The 18,007-nt window shown below is 36.5% G+C and overlaps 1 pseudogene; it reads right to left on the reverse strand.

The window, feature by feature from the left end:
* Positions 1–17,236, reverse strand: part of LOC126419662 (protein HIRA-like) — a 356,219-nt pseudogene extending 338,983 nt beyond the window's left edge.
* Positions 17,237–18,007: the final 771 nt, after the last annotated feature.

Consider the following 18,007-nt stretch of genomic DNA (forward strand, 5'->3'; position numbering starts at 1 on the left):
CAGCTCTCTTCAGGACTATTTTTATGAGAATTTTTGATGCATGTGATATTAGGCTTAGAGTTCGGTACTGTTCACGTTTTGTAGCTGCTGCCTTCTTTGGTGTAGGAACAATGATACATTTCTGGAAGTCCGTCAGTATCTCTTCTGTGTTATAGATGGACCCAATAAGTTTAAGCAGCATCATTTTCAAGCTGTCACCAGCATTCTTTATTAGTTCTGCAGTTTTTTTTATTAATTTATTGGTTCTCAGTGTCCATTGAGAAGTTCAGGCAGGCAGGTGCTAAAGAGGTCCGAAACTCTCAAAATTCTCACAAGAGGAAAGTAAATAATAATGTTACCATTTTTCACCAAAATATTCCGGGATTGAAGAATAAAGTAGATGAGCTCCTTGTTTGTTTAGATGACATTGAATCTGATAATGTAATAGATATACTATGCCTGTCTGAGCATCACATTGTGTCTGATATGGAAAAGGTAAATGTCAGTGGTTATAAACTAGCTGCACATATGAGTAGAGAGAATAAGGTGAGAGGAGGAATTGCCATATATGTCAAAAGTTAGATACAAAAGTTAGATACAAAAAGTTTTGTCTAGAGCAACATATAGAAGCATGTGCCTGTCAACTTAAACTGAAGGAGGGCTCTTTTATAATTTTAACAGTATGTAGGTCCCCTTCAGGAAACTTTCATTTATTCCTGGAAAACTTGGATGTCTTGTTGTGCTATCTGTCAGATAGGGGAAAGCAAATTATTGTTTGTGGGGACTTCAATATTGATTCACTGAAAGAGTGTAATAGGAAGAATGACCTGGAAGTCTTGCTCGGTTCTTTCAATTTGACATCTGTCATTAATTTTCCTACTCGGATAGTAAAGGACAGCAGCACATTGATAGATAACACTTTTATAGACCAAGATAGGTTTAAAAACAAAAATTCTTGTCCTGTTGAGAACGGCCTTTTTGATCGTGATGCTCAGCTAGTTACAGTATATGACACAGCTCCATTCAGTAATTCAAAACTACCCTCCAAAGCTGTGCGTTCAATTAATGACTCAACAATTAGAAATTTCAGAGAAAATCTTTAGCAGTTATACTGGGATGAGGTGTACAAGGAACCCGATGCTAATTTAAAATATAACTTATTTCATGATACACTGGTAAGAGAATTTGAAAACTGTTTCCCCAGGAAAGTAGTTAAATCTAATTATAAGAAACCACGCAAAAAAACCTTGGCTTACTAAAGTAATAAAAATCTCTTGTAACCACAAAAGGGAACTGTATCTAACAACAAGAAAGAGTAATGACCCAGAAGCAGTCAAATATTATAAAAACTACTGTGCTACATTAAGAAAGGTTATTAAAAAGTCCAAAAGTATGTGCATCATGTCTGAGATTAATACCTCTGATAACAAAACCAAAACAATTTGGAATATTATTACAAGGGAGACAGGGCAACCAAGAGTACAGGATGATGGCATCACCATCAAAGCGAATGGAAACTTGAGAAACAACAAGCCGGAAGTCGAAAACATTTTGAATAGTCATTTTTTAAATGTTATAGAGAAAATAGGATCTAAATGTTCACTAGAAGAAGCAAGGCAGTTAATGGAAGAGGCCTTACCCACACCATTTGATACAATTGAAATTCCACCCACCTCTCTTTCTGAATTTAGGAAGATAATAAACTCTCTTAAGAATAAATGCTCACATGGAATTGATGGCATTTCCAGCAGGATAATAGAAGCTTGTTCCCAAGAAATAAGTGGGATTCTTAGCCACATATGTAATAGCTCTCTGAAGTAAGGTAGACTGAAGTGTGCCATTGTTAAACCACTGCATAAAAAAGGGGATACGTCTGATGTCAACAACTACTGCCCAGTCTCTCTTCTGACTGCTTTATCCAAAATTCTTGAAAAAGTAGTGTAATGTAGAGTAGCTTCACACCTTTGTAAAAATAAAGTTTTAACAAAACGTCAGTTTGATTTCCCAAAGGGTTTTTCAACGGAAAATGCTATATATACTTTCACTAATGAAATATTAAATGCTCTGAGTAACAAGAAGTCACCCGTTGGAATTTTTTGTGATCTATCAAAGGCTTTTGATTGTGTAAATCATGGAATACTTCTAGTTAAGCTCAAGTACTGTGGTATGAATGGGACAGTGCTCAAATGGAAGAGTGCAGAAAGTTGAAATAAGCAGTTCACATAATATGCAAAAAAACTGGCGATTTCTCAAACTGGGAAACAATCAAGAATGGGGTGCCACAAGGTTTGGTCTTCAGTCCTCTGCTGTTCTTAATATATATTAATGACTTGCCATTCTATATTCACGAAGATGCAAAGCTGGTACTTTCTGCTGATGATACAAATATAGCTATCACACCCAACAGACAAGAATTAACCGGTGAAATTGTAAACGATGTTTTTCAGAAAATTATTAAGTGGTTCTCTGGAAATGGGCTAACATTAAACTTTGACCAAACACAGTATATACAGTTCCACACAGTAAATGGAATGACACCATTAATAAATATAGTCTTCGACCAGAAATCGGTAGCTAAGGTAGAATATTCAAAATTTCTAGATGTATGCGTTGATGAGGGTTTGAACTGAAAAAAAAAAAAAAAAAAAAAATGCACACTGAGGATCTGCTGAAACGTTTGAGTTCAGCTACTTATGCTATTAGGGTCGTTGCAAATTTTGGCGATGTACATCTGAGAAAATTAGCTTAGCACGTCTACTTTCATTCTCTGTTTTCGTATGGCATCATATTCTGGGGCTGCACAAAAGCACGTAACTGGAGCTCATCCAAGATCATCCTGCAGACACTTATTTAAAGAGCTATAAATATTCACTGTAGCCTCACAATATATATATTCAATTATGAAATTTGTTATTAACAATCCGAACGAATTCAAAAGTAATAGCAGTGTACATGGCTACAACACTAAGAGAAAGGATGATCTTCATTACTCAAGGTTACATCTAACTTTGGCTCAGAAGGGGGTAAATTATGCTGCCACAAAAGTCTTTGGTCACTTACCTAATAGGATCAAAAGTCTGACAGATAGCCACATAGCCACATTCCATTACGAAGTGTCGTATTCATGATCTATGGAACAAGTACTAATCTAATCTAATCACCACCCGTTACTTTGTTGTCCTGTAGTTCTTTTAGAGCTCTGTCAAATTCTTGTTGCAGAATGTCACCTCCCTTGTCATCTTCATCTACTTGCTCTTCTCTTCCTATTACTTCCTCCGAAAGAGGTGTTCCGGCATGTCTAAGTGCGAGGTATTCTAATTTTCACTGTTGGTAGCTAAATAGTGCTCATGAACTGTTAGGAAAAAAAAAAAAAACGAGCTGTCCCATGTATCAGCAGCTGCCATGAAGGAGCATGTTACATTTGCATTGACAATGATTTTAGAAAAAAGTCTTACCTTGATTATAAAAATTTATAACAGAAAAAGTGTTTGACATAATAAGTTATATTTGATGCCGTTACATAGGTTACTGTTAATAGTTTTTTTTTTTTTTTTTTTTTTTTTTTTTTTAGGACCACTCATGTTAGTAAACCTCAACATGTGCACCCTTGGTATCTCGAATAATGTCGAGGTGATATTCCAGTTCCCGCCAGGTGTTTCGTAACATGTGTTCCGTCACAATACCCACAGCAGCTTGTATCCTAGCCTTCAGTTCATTGACGTCAGCAACTGGTGTGATGAAGACTCTGTCATGGTATAGCACTCCTTCCAATCCACCAGTCCTGACATTACTCCCCTCTCCAGACATTACGCCCCTTGACTTTTTTTTCTGGGGCTATATCAAGGACAGAGTCTTTGTCACACCAGTTGCTGACGGTGACGAACTGAAGGCTAGGATACAAGCTGCTGTGGGTACTGTGACAGAACACATGTTACAAAACACCTTGTGGGAACTGGAATACCGCCTCAACATTATCCGAGCTACCAAGGGAGTACCTGTTGAGGTTTACTAACATAAGTGTTCTTAAAAAGAAGAAAAAAGAAACTAGTAACACTAACCTAAGTAACAGCATAAAATGTAAATTATTATGTCAAATGGTTATTATTACAATCAGGGCAAGACTTTGTGCTCACTCTGTACATTTAAGTCTCATAAAAGAGTAACACATTTTACATTAGTACGCCTTGTATCCATACAGCCTATGAAGTGAAGTATTAAGAGAGGCTGATTTTCACCCATGGGCAGAGTTCTACAAGGGGCCAATATCTGCGACTACTACCATATTGACATTTTCTCATCTCCTAGGTCACCATGAGGCTGCGAACAGTACACAACACAAAATAGCAACCTAGTTTTTCAAGACAATATAATGAATGATACAACTGAGTCAGGGGAAGAAGAGGAAAGGGGGGGGGGAGGGGTGTAAGCTGAGTAACTTGATTAATTTATGTAGGCATATGTACTGACGCCATTTTAGTTTGTTAGCCAACTGAGCACCAAGTAATTTTACACATGTTATTTCACCTTGCACATGATCATTAGTATCTATTTCTGGTACCAGAAGATTCTTTTTTACTCATTTGAAATTTCAGAACATGACCAAGCGAGGTGGCACAGTGGTTAGCACACTGGACTTGCATTTGAGAGGATGACAGTTCAATCCTGTGTCCGTCCATTCTGATTTAGGTTTCTCATGATTTCCCTAAATTGCTTCAGGCAAATGCCGGGATGGTTCCTCCCTAATCCGATGAGACCAATGACCTCGCAGTTTGGTCTCCTCCCCCCACATCAACCCAACTCAGAACATGAATTTTTTTTTTAGTGTGAACCTGCAGTAGGCCTATTCAACAGCCTCCTGAAATACGTATGCTATAGACGAAGCTGCCTTTTGATGAACATGCTAATCTCTTCAAGAAGAAGTAAGAGTTTTTGAACACTCCATTGAGGCCAATGTTAGATCATTTAGGTGGATTAAACTCTGAAATAGATGTAGCACTGAACCTTCATGGATTTTATGTTTACTGCTATCTTGTTCTGAGTTTAGTTTTATTCCTGTACTACTGTTGCTAGGTATCTTCTTTCTCTTATGAACCTAAGATTCCATTTATCTCCGTGTTGATCCTGAACTTTTAAGCATGTTCACTAAACAAACAACTCATGAAGCAAAAAATTTTTAAAATATTATTTCTTGTCACTTCAGGCCTTGAATCTTAGATAGATGAAAGCTACACAGACTGATAGTGTTATGAGGACCCTCTGTCACTGAACAGGTACAACAGTTCAAGATACTTTATTCTGGACTGGTATTTAGCACCTGCCCTTCTGTCTATAGTAGTATTTGTGTGATCAATTCAGCAGAAATCTCCAAAAGATAACACAAAACTATAAAAAAATGAATTATGTTGCAAATAATCATGGAGCTTTCATTTAAATAATACCTGATGTCTGTCCCCTATGTACAGTATTCCATAACATTGAAATTGTTTACTTTGAACACCATCTGCTGTGATCTGGAACAAGCATTTCTTGTAACACTTTTCTAAAAGCAAGACTATTGCAACCTACATCCTTCTGAACCTGCTTGGTGTATTCATCTCTTGGTCTCCCCCTATGATTTTCACCCTCCACACTTGCCTCCAATACTAAATTAGTGATCCCTTGATGCCTCAGAATGTGTCCTACCAACCGATCCTTTCTTTTAGTCAGGTTGTGCCACAAATTCCTCTTCTCCCCAATTCTATTCAGTACATCCTCATTTTACTTGATCTACCCATCCAATCTTCAGCATTCTTCTCTAACACCACATTTTGAAAGCTTCTATTCTCTTCTTGTCTAAACTATTTATTGTCCATGTTTCACTAACATGCATGGTTACAGTCCATACAAATACTTTCTAAAAGGACTTTGTGACACTTAAATCTATACTTGATGTTAAAAAATTTCTCTTCTTCAGAAACAGTTGCCTTACCAGAGACAATCTACATTTTATACCCTCTCTACTTCGACAATCCTCAGTTATTTTGCTCTACAAAGAAAAAAACTCATCTACTACTTTCAGTGTCTTATTACCTAATCTAATTCCCTCAGCATCACCTGATTTAATTTGACTACATTCAATTATTCTCCATTTGCTTCTGATGGTGGTCATCTCACATCCTCCTTTCAAGACACTGTCCATTCTGTTCAACCGCTCGTCCAGGTCCTTTGCTGTCTCTGACAGAATTACAATGCCGTTGGCAAACCTCAAAGTTTCCATTTATTTCCCAAGGATTTTAATTCCTACTCCAAATTTTTCTTTTGTTTCCTTCACTGCCTGCTCAATATACAGATTGAATAACATCGGGGATAGGTTACAACCCTGTCTCACTCCCTTTTCAATCGCTGCTTCCCTTTCGCACTGCTCGACTCTTGTAGTAATAATTGCTATCTGGTTTCTGTAAAAATTGTGAATAGCCTTTCTCTCCTTCTATTTTACCCCAGTCAACACTGTCAAAAGCTTTCAGTGAGTCTACAAATGTTAGAAATGTATGTTTGCCTTTCCTTAATCTATCTTCTAAGATAAGTCATTGGGTCAGTATTGCCTCGCGTGTTCGAACATTTCTATGGAATCCAAACTGATCTTTCCTGAGGTCGGCTTCTACGACTTTTTCCATTCCTCTGCAAATAATGTGTGTCAGTATTTTGTAGCCATGATTTATTAAACTGATAGTTCAGTAATTTTCACACCTATCGACACCTGCTTTCTTTGGGATTGGAATTACATAATCATCAGTATTATCGAATTTATCCTTGTATGCGGCAAACACTTTTCATTCATGTTCTTTGTTTTATAGGCTATCACTTTGCATTGTTCAAATTATTCTAACTGCTATAGGCCTTTACTTACATCAAGACTTCATATCACATCAACTGTCATATGCAGTAATTTTGTTTATTTATTTACTTACTTATGGCATAGTCCATTTCAATACAGGAAGGCTAGGAGAAAATCTTACTTTCATCATCTCAGATGTTACTGAATTTAGCATATGTTAAAATGTCAAACTAAGTAAGAAACACACACATTTTTGTTTTCTCCAAAAAAAAAAAATTCTGTTCCAAGATACAGCCCTCCAAAGATGACACTGCACATACCATTTTGAAGTTGTAAATTTTGGAAAAAAAATTTAAAATGCTGTATCTCTGGACCAGTTCCAGATATTTTGTTGGGGGTGTTTCTTTTTTGAAGGATAGCTGCTTTATGATTACAAAGAAATCCTTCATTTGGACTTATCTGTCAAAGTTATTTTATTATAGCATTCTGAACTTTACTTATAATTTATGGATTTTTTTTCTTTAAAAATGCCAATCCATAAAATTTTGATTTCTTTCCTGTTGATTAGTACCATATAGTTTTACATTTGCTGAAAAGGAGAGCTTCCACTTTTAGGTTGAACAGGTTCTATAAGCAACTGAAATTTTTGCCATACATAAAACCTGTTTTATTACCACATTATCACACAACAGGCTCATAAACATCAAAACCTAGCCTTATTTAACACAATTTTAGTTTTGAAAGATGAGTAAGAGATTCATTTTTCAACCTTTTTAAACTGTTCCAAAATGTATGTGAAAGGTTCGAAGACTTAAAAGCTTCACTTTATACAACTTCTGTGCACTCTGTTTTGAATTGAAATTAGACAGTCACTGAACTAAAAGTGTGTTCCACTGCTTCAGTATCTTTTTTTGATATACATTCAGGCATTCCTGTTGAACCAATAGGAACTGGAGCACTTACAATCTTCAAAACACTGAACAGGAAGTGAGCACTGATGGTGTTGTTGCTGTCCTTCAGCTGGAAACCTGTATCCAGTAGCTGGTCCATGTGTTAGCATAAAGTTCACTACAATTTTGTATACACACACACACCACAAACATTCCCCTTCTCAGGTTGTGAATCCGAATATTATCCTGCTGTTTCTAAGGTGTTTGCTGAACAAACGAAATTTCTTCTCTCTTGCTCTTTAAAGTGCATGCAATATGAGTTTGCCCATCACTTTGAGTCCAAAAACGTGTCTTCTGAATTTCTTTTGCAGTAGTAGTTTGTTTGGACCATTCTTCTTTTTTTCCGCTCACAGAATTCTTTGATTTCCTCTTTGGACAAAAGAATGAGGGCTATGGATGTGCAAGATTTCACGACTCTCGTAAAATCCTCAGCATTCTGAATTGCAGCTGTATTTGATCTCGAAAGATTGTGTTTTTTAGCATATTGCTTCAGCAGGCCTCCTACACCATCACAAGGACTCTTCCTGTGGCCAGTAGCACTTAAAATGACTAGGAGCACCATCAGAAATAATGATGATCTCTGCCCCTGTTTGCAGTTGAAGAATTTTGCGCATTGCTAGCAAGGCATGTGCTGAGTCATGGCCTATGTCATCACTTATAACTGCAACACTTGTGGTCTTGTTTTGAGAATATGTCACTCCTGTAAAAATTGAAACCTGGTTATTACTCCAATGATAACCTTGTACTTCTTGTGGGAGTATTACAGACCAGTTCTCAGCAAAATCACAGTGAAGCACTAAACATAGTTCTTCACCCTGTACACACCCTTTCACTTCTGCAATGTGTTGTTCTTGCAATTTCTTCAGATGCTGGTGTGTTATTCCTTTCACTGACCATTTGCCAAGTTCATCAATGACACTGTCAAAGGCAACAGTTTTCTTAATTAGTTTGCTTTCCTCCCATGTCACATATGTAATTTCTGCAGAGTTATCTGCTACGTCTTCCGGCCAAGTGGCTGTAAAGACAGTCCTCCCTTTCCAAGGCAGTTGCCAAATTCTTGAGACAAACAAGTATCTTGCTTTACATAACAGACTATTAATGACTTCACACGCCCAACAACCAAGGTGTCATGTGTCACGTGCTCCAGTAAGTTCTTCAAAGTTACCATACAACGTTCAAAATTCACACAGTACACATACAGACAGACATCTCTAGATGGGTGTGGAACTACCCACTTGGATTGCAGTGCATAAAATTTTGATCTCCCAACATGTGAAGTTGTATAGATGCTCTTATAAATTGCTATTAAGTTTCTTTAATACCACCAGTCATGTACCTCTTCACTTACATAACTTTCTTTCAACTGTTACAGATATAGTGTCTTTCTTGTTGGCACTCAGGCGAGAACAGTTCTACTTATCTTCCAGATAAAATGACTGCACTATTTGAACTTAAGCTGCTTCTACAGGATGAACATAGGCCTAATAGGGATCTGGCCTTCCAAAGACTCCTTTTACAGACCTCACATTTCTTGAGTTGTCTACAATGTACTTTGATACTGACGGAATATGGCTCAAAATTGTTTTCTTTGAAAATGTCTCTGGAACAATAGTTAAAACTTGCACCCTTTCACTGTAGGGTGCACAATATTCAACAGCTGAATTGATATTTGTGAAAATTCTTGGCAAGAGGTGAAAGAGCGCTTTGGTTCATTTTCTTCTGAAGATGGAATTTTTACTTTGACGAGTGTGGTCAGTTTTGCTGTAGTGCATTCATCCACTGCTTTAGTAATTTCTCTGAGCTTTCTTGAGGCAAAGAGCTTGTGGCTCAACTTCACTGATCACAGTTTCTAAACAGGACTAACATCTACCTCTGTAGTTGACTGTTCAGGGTATTTAACTCTTCCTCTATTGATGCAAAATCTGCATCACCTGCACCATGGGAGGCTTCACCTTATTCAGATACTATCATTGTTGTTATTCTGTTAAAACATTTAGAACACAAAAATTCATCACTGGAAACATCTTAACTTTGAAACAGACTCTTCAAATGAGAACACTTATTCCCAACTTGAGTAAAGTCTGTTTTTTTGTCTGTCTTTTATATCAGTCTTTTATGGATATGCAAATAGTCAGCAGACTTCACTCTCCTGTGGCCCCAGTCAGAAGACATTTCAAACAGTCCTTTTCACAAAACACACTGCAACTGTGTCAACTGGCAAATTGCTCACAAAAGCAGAGAACTTACTGTATGGTCTCAGATTTCTTAGAAGCATTTTCAGAAAACAAGTTAGCACTGAACAACTACAATACAGAAACCTGCAATGAACAACCACAATAAAGAAACTGACAAGAAACTACAACAAAGTGTAAGAACATCTGCAACAATGAAACTGAAAAGAAATAACTGCAACAAAGAAAGTGATAAGAGATAACTGCAACAAAGACAATGGAAATAAACATTGTAACAAAGAAATTAGTAAGAAACTACTTCATTGAAAGCATATATTACCTTTGAAAGTTAAAAAAATATTAAAAAAAAATAAAACCTGTCCAACTTAAGCGTGGAAGCTCTCCTTTACACAGAAGATAGCACTAATTAGTAATAATCAACAGAAAAAAGATCTAACTTTTCTGGAATGACATTTTTGAAAAAAAAAAATCTGTAAATTAAGAAAAAGAACTTTGACAGATATGTCCAAATGGAGGATACCACTATCATCATAATGCAATTATCTTTCAAATAAAAAAAAAAAAACTCTAACAAAATATCTAGAACTTTTACAGAGATACAGCATTTTTTTAAAAAATTCCGAAATTTGCATCTTCAAAATGGTGTTCGCAGTGTCATCTTTGGAGGCCTGTATCTCAGTGGCAGAAATTTTTATGGGGAAAACAAAAAAATACATGATTCTCACTTACTCCTGAATTTTAACATACGCTAAATTCAATGACATCCGAGACTATGAAGGTAACTCCCCTGCCTGAAGTGATACGGATTATGCCTTGTGTATTAGGTAAAAACAGAGACCAAAAAGTTTTTTGTACCATCATTCACACATACTACAGAATTTTTATGGCTTTTACATTTTATAAGGTCATATTGGGCTTGGTAATGAGTTCTATACGCATAGGATTTTTTTCCTCAGGAGTTAAGGAAATGAGGTTCAAGTGTGACTGAGTTCCGTCCCCCATCAACAACACATCTTTGTTAACAAATTGACCTGTAACATTAGCCCAAGGTCTAGGTTTTGTTAGAGGCGACAAATTGGCTGTGAGGCAGAGACACTAAAAACTGTGAATACAAAATAAAGGTTGTAGTTATGCCATGAAATGTAGTGCATCCCGACATCTATTTTCCCTCCACATTAACACACTTTAGTTTAGCAAGATATGTTCAGAAAAGCTATATTACATAATAGACAAATCACCAATGAAAATTTTGGAAGAATTGCATGCAGAAACAAAGGAAGTGTGGGGATGTGGGCACTAAATAACCCTTACCAAGAACTAGGAAGGACACAGCCTTTCGGTTCAAGATGGCGGCGTGTGTAGATATCCGCGATTTTACTCCAAAAATAAGTTACAGTGAAGCCGTTAAAAATTCGTGTGTAAGTTGCAAAAGTGAATTATTAAAGTATAATGAGCGTATTGCTAGTTTACAATGTGTAATCAGCAGTCTAAGAATAGAAATCGACAGCCTGAAGTCCGAAAATATGGAACTGAAGTCGAAGCGAAACATGGATCCATTGCTTCAAGACAGACAGAAGGACAAAAACTTTCGCGAGAACATGGCTACATTGGTGCAAAATGACGCTGATAAATCATCAGAATGGAAGGTAGTACACAACAAGCGTCAAACAATCGGCACTAAAAATTCGTGTACAGCAAATGTTTCGAGGCTCGAGAATATAAACAATTTTGATGTACTTTGTTCTAGTAATAGTCTCACTGAAAGTGAAAACAATCGTAAGAAGAGTGTGCCGATAAACTATCGGAAAAAGGTTAGGTTTGATCTTCCAAAGCCACAACGTTCAGTTAACAGCAATGAAAGTGGCAGTGGTGTGATCCAGTCTGCTGTGAGTGAAACATCAACAAATCGTTTTCACATTTTCGCTGATAGTCATGGTAGAGGCATGGCTGATATAGTGAAAAGCAGTTTTAATGCTGCCGATGTTTGTGGAATTGTGAAGCCAGGTGCTAAAGTTCAAGAAGTTGTAGCGGGGTGTGATCCTGAAAAAGTAAAAAACGAGTGTGTGATCTTAATAGGTGGCTCAAACAACGTTGCCTGCAACGAAGGGAATGATGCCATACAGTCGCTCAGGAAGAAAATATCGGCGCTTCATCAGTCTAAGGTATTTGTTGTGAACATTCCAAAGAGACATGACTTAATTCCACAGTCCTGTGTAAATGAAGCTGTCTGACAAACGAACTCTAAGTTAGCAAAGTTGTGTAAGCATTTTAAAAATACTTGTGTTGTAGATGTAAGCAGTTTTGGACGAGATTTATTTACAAGACACGGTATGCACCTGAACAGATCAGGAAAAAAGCATTAGGTACCCTCTTAAAAACAAAAATATTGGAAGAAGTCCACAAATGTACCCCAAAGTTGGAACCAATCGCACTTGAATGGCTCCAACCATCAAGTCAGACTCGGTTTCAAACTCAAATGTTTCAGGAAATTGTTAGTAATGAATGTACTGTTTCTGTAGCTACCGATAATTTTTTAGGCAAAAGTTTAGATCTGTCTCTAATTCCAAAGAAATGACGATTTTTCACCAGAATGTGGGAGGACTTGGTAATAAAGTAAATGACATTACTGTTCTGTTAGAGGAACCACAAGGAATAAAAGATACTGATGTATTATGTTTTAGTGAACAGCATGTGAAGGATATTGAAAGGTTGCAACTAAGTGGTTACTGTCAGGCAACGCATTACTCTAGAACCATCATGGAAAAAGGTGGAGTGGTAATTTGTGTAAAAAACAACATATCTTACAATGCATTAGATTTAAAGAGCCATTGTATAGAGCAACAAATTGAAGTATGTGGTGTTGAGATTACTGTAAATGACTTCACGGCTGTAGTGTTAGCACTGTACAGACCTCCCTCAGGGAATTTGAATGTATTTCTTAAGCACTTAGATTCTTTATTATCCATTCTGTACTCAAAGTCCAAGAACTTGATAATTACTGGTGACTTTAATGTTGATTTCCTAAATGAGAGCAATAGTAAAGCTGATTTAGTACATTTAATGGAGTCCTATAATCTGATGGCAATAGTAGATTTCCCAACTAGGATTACTGTTAACAGTAAAAGTCTGATAGATAATATATTTATAGATAAGTCTACATGGAATGAGATCACTGTACATCCAATCACTGGCCTTTCTGATCATGGTGGTCAATTGCTTAGGCTCAATTACATCAGTGTGTGCAACAGTTCCGAGCATTCTTGGAAATCTTTTAGAATAATAAATGAACAGGGCCTTAAAAAATTCAATGATAGCCTAAAAGAGATAGACTGGAGCCGAGTTTATAGGGAAACAGATGTAAACAAAAAGTACAATTCATTTTTAAATGAATTCATGTCTGTATTTGAGTCCATCTTTCCCAAAAAAGTAGTTAGAAATAGTCATATAGGCAATGCCAAGCAGTCTTGGATCACTACAGGGATAATAACATCTTGTAGAACAAAGAGGATGTTATACAGTTCTCTCAGGACTTGTAATGATCCAAAGAAACGACAACACTACAAACTTTACTGTAGCATTCTCAAGAAGGTTATAAATAAATCTAAAAGTATGTGCATAAAATCAGAAATTGAAAGCTCAGAAAATAAAATTAAAACTATATGGAATGTAATAAAGAGGGAAACTGGCAGGACAACAGGGAACATGTCTCAGGTAGAGATTAATACAGGGGACAGTATCATAAAGAAACCTGAGTTGGTTGCAGAAATATTTAATAACCACTTTTTGAGAGCAGCAGAGAAGACAGGCTGTAATGGTTCTATGGAAGAATCATTGTCCCTCTTACAGAAAGCTATTAGCAACAGAATCCCACAGTTATCCTTACCTCCAGTTACTGTAAGCGAAGTCATAAGAGTAATTAGATCATTAAAAAATAAAAATTCTGCTGGTGTGGACAATATTTCTAGTAAAATACTGAAACACTGTTATAAATTTGTTAGTCCCGTCTTATGCAACATATTCAATGCATCCCTACAAGATGGGATTGTCCCTGACAGACTTAAGTTGGCTGTAGTGATTCCTCTCTTTAAAAAAGGGGATAAAAGCATTGTTACAAACTATCGCCCAATATCCCTATTAACTACCTTCTCGAAAGTTCTAGAAAAACTCATGCACAGGAGGATTGTAGACCATCTCAACATCCACAGTATCTTAAGCAAAAATCAGTTTGGGTTTCGTGCCGGTCTTTGTACTGAACAGGCAATATTCTCTTTCAGCAACCAAGTTTTGGAAGCCATTAACAAAAAAATGTCTCCAGTGGGTATTTTTTGCGATCTTACGAAAGCCTTTGACTGTGTAAACCACCAGATTCTTTGGAAAAAGGCAGAATACTATGGTTTAGGTGGTACTGTTGGCTTGTGGCTACAATCATATCTACAGGATCGGAAGCAGACTGTAATGCTAAATGGCTCTTCTGGAGAACCTGCCTCGTCTGAATGGGGCACGATAACGTGTGGTGTGCCTCAAGGCTCCGTTTTGGGCCCACTGCTTTTCAACATCTTCATTAATGATCTTCCTCTTTGTTCTGAGACAAACAGCAAATTTACCCTGTTTGCCGATGATACCACAATTCTAATTGACGATTTGATTGATCATGATCTTGAAAAAACTACAAATACTGTTTTTAATGACATCTTAAATTGGTTCTCCTCAAATGGTCTCTCGCTCAATGCAGATAAAACTCATTATATGAGGTTCCATACATCACAAAGTAATCCCGATGAAATTAACATAAAATGTAGAGATCAACCAATACAGAAAGTTGAAGACACAAAATTCCTTGGTGCTTACATAGACAGTAAATGTAATTGGTCGGTTCACATTCTTCATCTATGTCAAAAATTTAGCTCGCCAACATTTGCATTACGGGTAATTTCTTCAGTGGCTGAAGTTGACACTATTAAGGTTGCCTACTTTGGCTACTTCCACTCATTGATGTCATATGCTATCATATTCTGGGGGAACCAACCACTTGCAAAAAAAGTTTTCACCATCCAAAAAAAAGCAATCAGAATAATGTGTGGGGTCCATCAAAGACACTCTTGCAGGCACTTGTTTCGGAAGATAGGTATCCTAACAACTGCCTCACAGTATATTTTTTCCTTGCTGACCTTTGTGTGCAAAAATTATTCCATCTACCAAGACAACAGTAAATTCCATGGTTATAATACCAGAAACAAAAACAATCTACATTTAGAAATGAAACGTCTCACTCTGGTACAAAAAGGAGTTTACTACTCCAGCATTAAGCTGTTCAATGCTCTACCACTACATATCAAATGTGTTCATACAGAACTGCCAAAATTTAAACAAGTTCTCAAAGATTACCTGACAGAGAAATCTTATTATACTGTGGATGAATACCTGAAAGAAAATGTATACCATCACTAAACTTATTGTGTCTAGAAGTAGTTCAATTGATTTTATTGTGCATTTGGGTATTAGCGCACTTTTTGTAACAACAGATTGGCTGTACATGTATTTACTCTTGTAGGTCTAATATCTGATTTAACTTTGTGCTCTTATCTTTAACCTTTATTTGAAACTCCTTTTTCTGTCAAATGGTAGTTATGTTATCTAGCTGACATTGTATCTGTTACTTTATTTATAGTATGTCTTACTTAAACTATGTACAATTTTCCATTGAATTGCCCTTGTATTTATTGTAAGTTTAAATTGAAACCTGTACAATTTGACACATTCCATATCCTTGTGATTGACTCACTAACTGGATCTACGGAACAAGAAATAAATAAATAAATAAATAAATAAATAAATGTAGCAAAGACACCTGTAAAGTTACAGAATGTTTCGGTTACTCACCGGAATGTCTTACCTTTAATAATTTCTTTACTTCACTTAAAATTGTTGTGAGGCACAATTATAGTTAAAAAGACATTGCCTCGCATCTTGTTTTGATTGTAATGCACCATTACCCCAATGAAATTTCATCCGTTGGGGAAACAAAAGACAAAAGCTAATGTAAAACGGGAACTAGCCATCTGAAGATGAACCTGTCAGTTCATAATCAAAAACGGTGCTGTTTAAATAAATAAATAAATAAATAGCACTGTAAAAAGTGACTGATTGCTGTAATCTACTGTGTAAGAGTCAACCCATAGGAAGTTTCAATCTATGATGTACAGAGTGCAGAACAAACCAAGCTTCATGTATATATGAGCAGTCACTTAAAATGAACCATCTGCAGTTATTGTATTATTGCAGTGAAAATTTGAGAAACCATGTGATCATTACAGTTGATGTTAATCTGAAATTTTGTTGTAAGAAATAGCTCCTTAAAAAAATGAAAGAAACAAATAGGTGTAGGCTGTATGCGTACCTAGGTGATTATCCATTTAGCACAACATTTTCGGTATATTTTCATCATTTTCAATTTCTGGACTAACAACTGGAGCCATATTCCAAATAACAATTCTTCCAGAATCTCCACCTGCAAAAAGATGAAATACACGGGTAACAATGCTGTTGTACACAAAGCTGGTGTAATAGTCCACAAATTGTGATTTCTGTCAATTGATCATAAAGCAAATAGAAATAAACTAACGGCAAAGCCAACTACTGGTAGCACTGTCATGGACCAAATGTGTCAAACTAAAAACCATCTTGACAACTGTGATATTCAAAAGGTCTATGTTCTGAGAGTCAAATTTTTTGTTAACAGTTCACAGTGGCCGATGACCGTAGCAGTGTAGTCCCTTCAATCCCACAAACCAACCAACAGTTCACAATTTCTTAATCCATTTCTTCTTTTGGACATAGTTCTGCATAGTTGATAAATCAAATAGCTTCAAACTGTTCATTTCTGGTTCCCTTATGCAACATAGTTTTATGCAGTGGCTAATACATTCTTAGTCCTTTGTGATCTATATGTATAAAATTAATATACTGTGCATTTGCTGCTGAATGCACACACAAATTTTTTTTTAATGGGCTATAACAGAGACAAATATGTGCATTCAATTGTACTCAAGGGTGAATAAATCTATTCTATTCTTGGTGCAGTTCTTTACGAAAACACACTGATGCTACTACATCTTTCTTCTACACTTGCACCGTGGAAGTGGTGTCCTGTTCATATAAATAAATGCTTTTGGTCAAACACAAGATTTACATTAAGTTCACAAACATATTATACCAAATAATCACATAATAGTACCTTGTCCTCCTGTTGCAAACCTGGATCCATCAGGATGGATGTCAACGGAGAAAATAGGAAGTTCTGAAAAAAATTATGGGTCAACAGAGGCGTCCGATCCCAGGTGTCGGCTTTGACCCGTGACATAAGGGTGTTGTGTGTGATGTCATGATGGCGCGGAGTTTGGTTTGTGAGCGTGGCGTGTTTGAAGATGTCGTCGTGTTGTGGTTTGTTGTGCTCTCTGGTGGTATGTTCAGGGTTTTCGTTTGTGTGTTGTAATGGGCTCAGTTTGCTTTTGCTCATTATCCAGAATTGTTCGAGTGTCGGCTGTGTTTCTAGTGGAATTCGTTTTAGTTAGTTAACGATTTTGTCTGATGGTTAATTTAGTGTTGTTCGCTGCATATCGTGTGGTAATTGTAGTAAAATTAATCGGTTGTTGTTTTTGTTCAGGAATGGATATGACTGATAAAATTAACAGTGCGCAGATCACGAGAAGTGTTCGATTCCAATGTGTGGCTGTGTATGTTGATATTGGGGGCCGACAGAAGCGTCTGATCCACGCGTCGGCTTTGAGCCATGACATAAGGATGTTGTCGTGTGTGACGTCATGACGGTGCGGAGTTTGGTTTGAGTGTGGCTGTCTCCAGTTCTGTTTTATCTTATTTTATTTACTTTTATGATCTGTTTGTTCTATTTCATGAGATTTTTTTTTTAATTTAAAAACACTTATTACTTATTCTAATTATCTGTTTCCTCGAATTTCTGTTTTAGTTTATTATATTTATCTTTCTGATCTGTTCGTTCTATCCCGTGAGATTTTTTTTTTTTTTTTTTTTTTTTTTTTTTTTAAAGACAAGAA

This window comes from Schistocerca serialis, chromosome 9 (genome assembly GCF_023864345.2).
Source record: "Schistocerca serialis cubense isolate TAMUIC-IGC-003099 chromosome 9, iqSchSeri2.2, whole genome shotgun sequence".
NCBI classification, from domain to species: Eukaryota; Metazoa; Arthropoda; class Insecta; order Orthoptera; family Acrididae; genus Schistocerca; species Schistocerca serialis.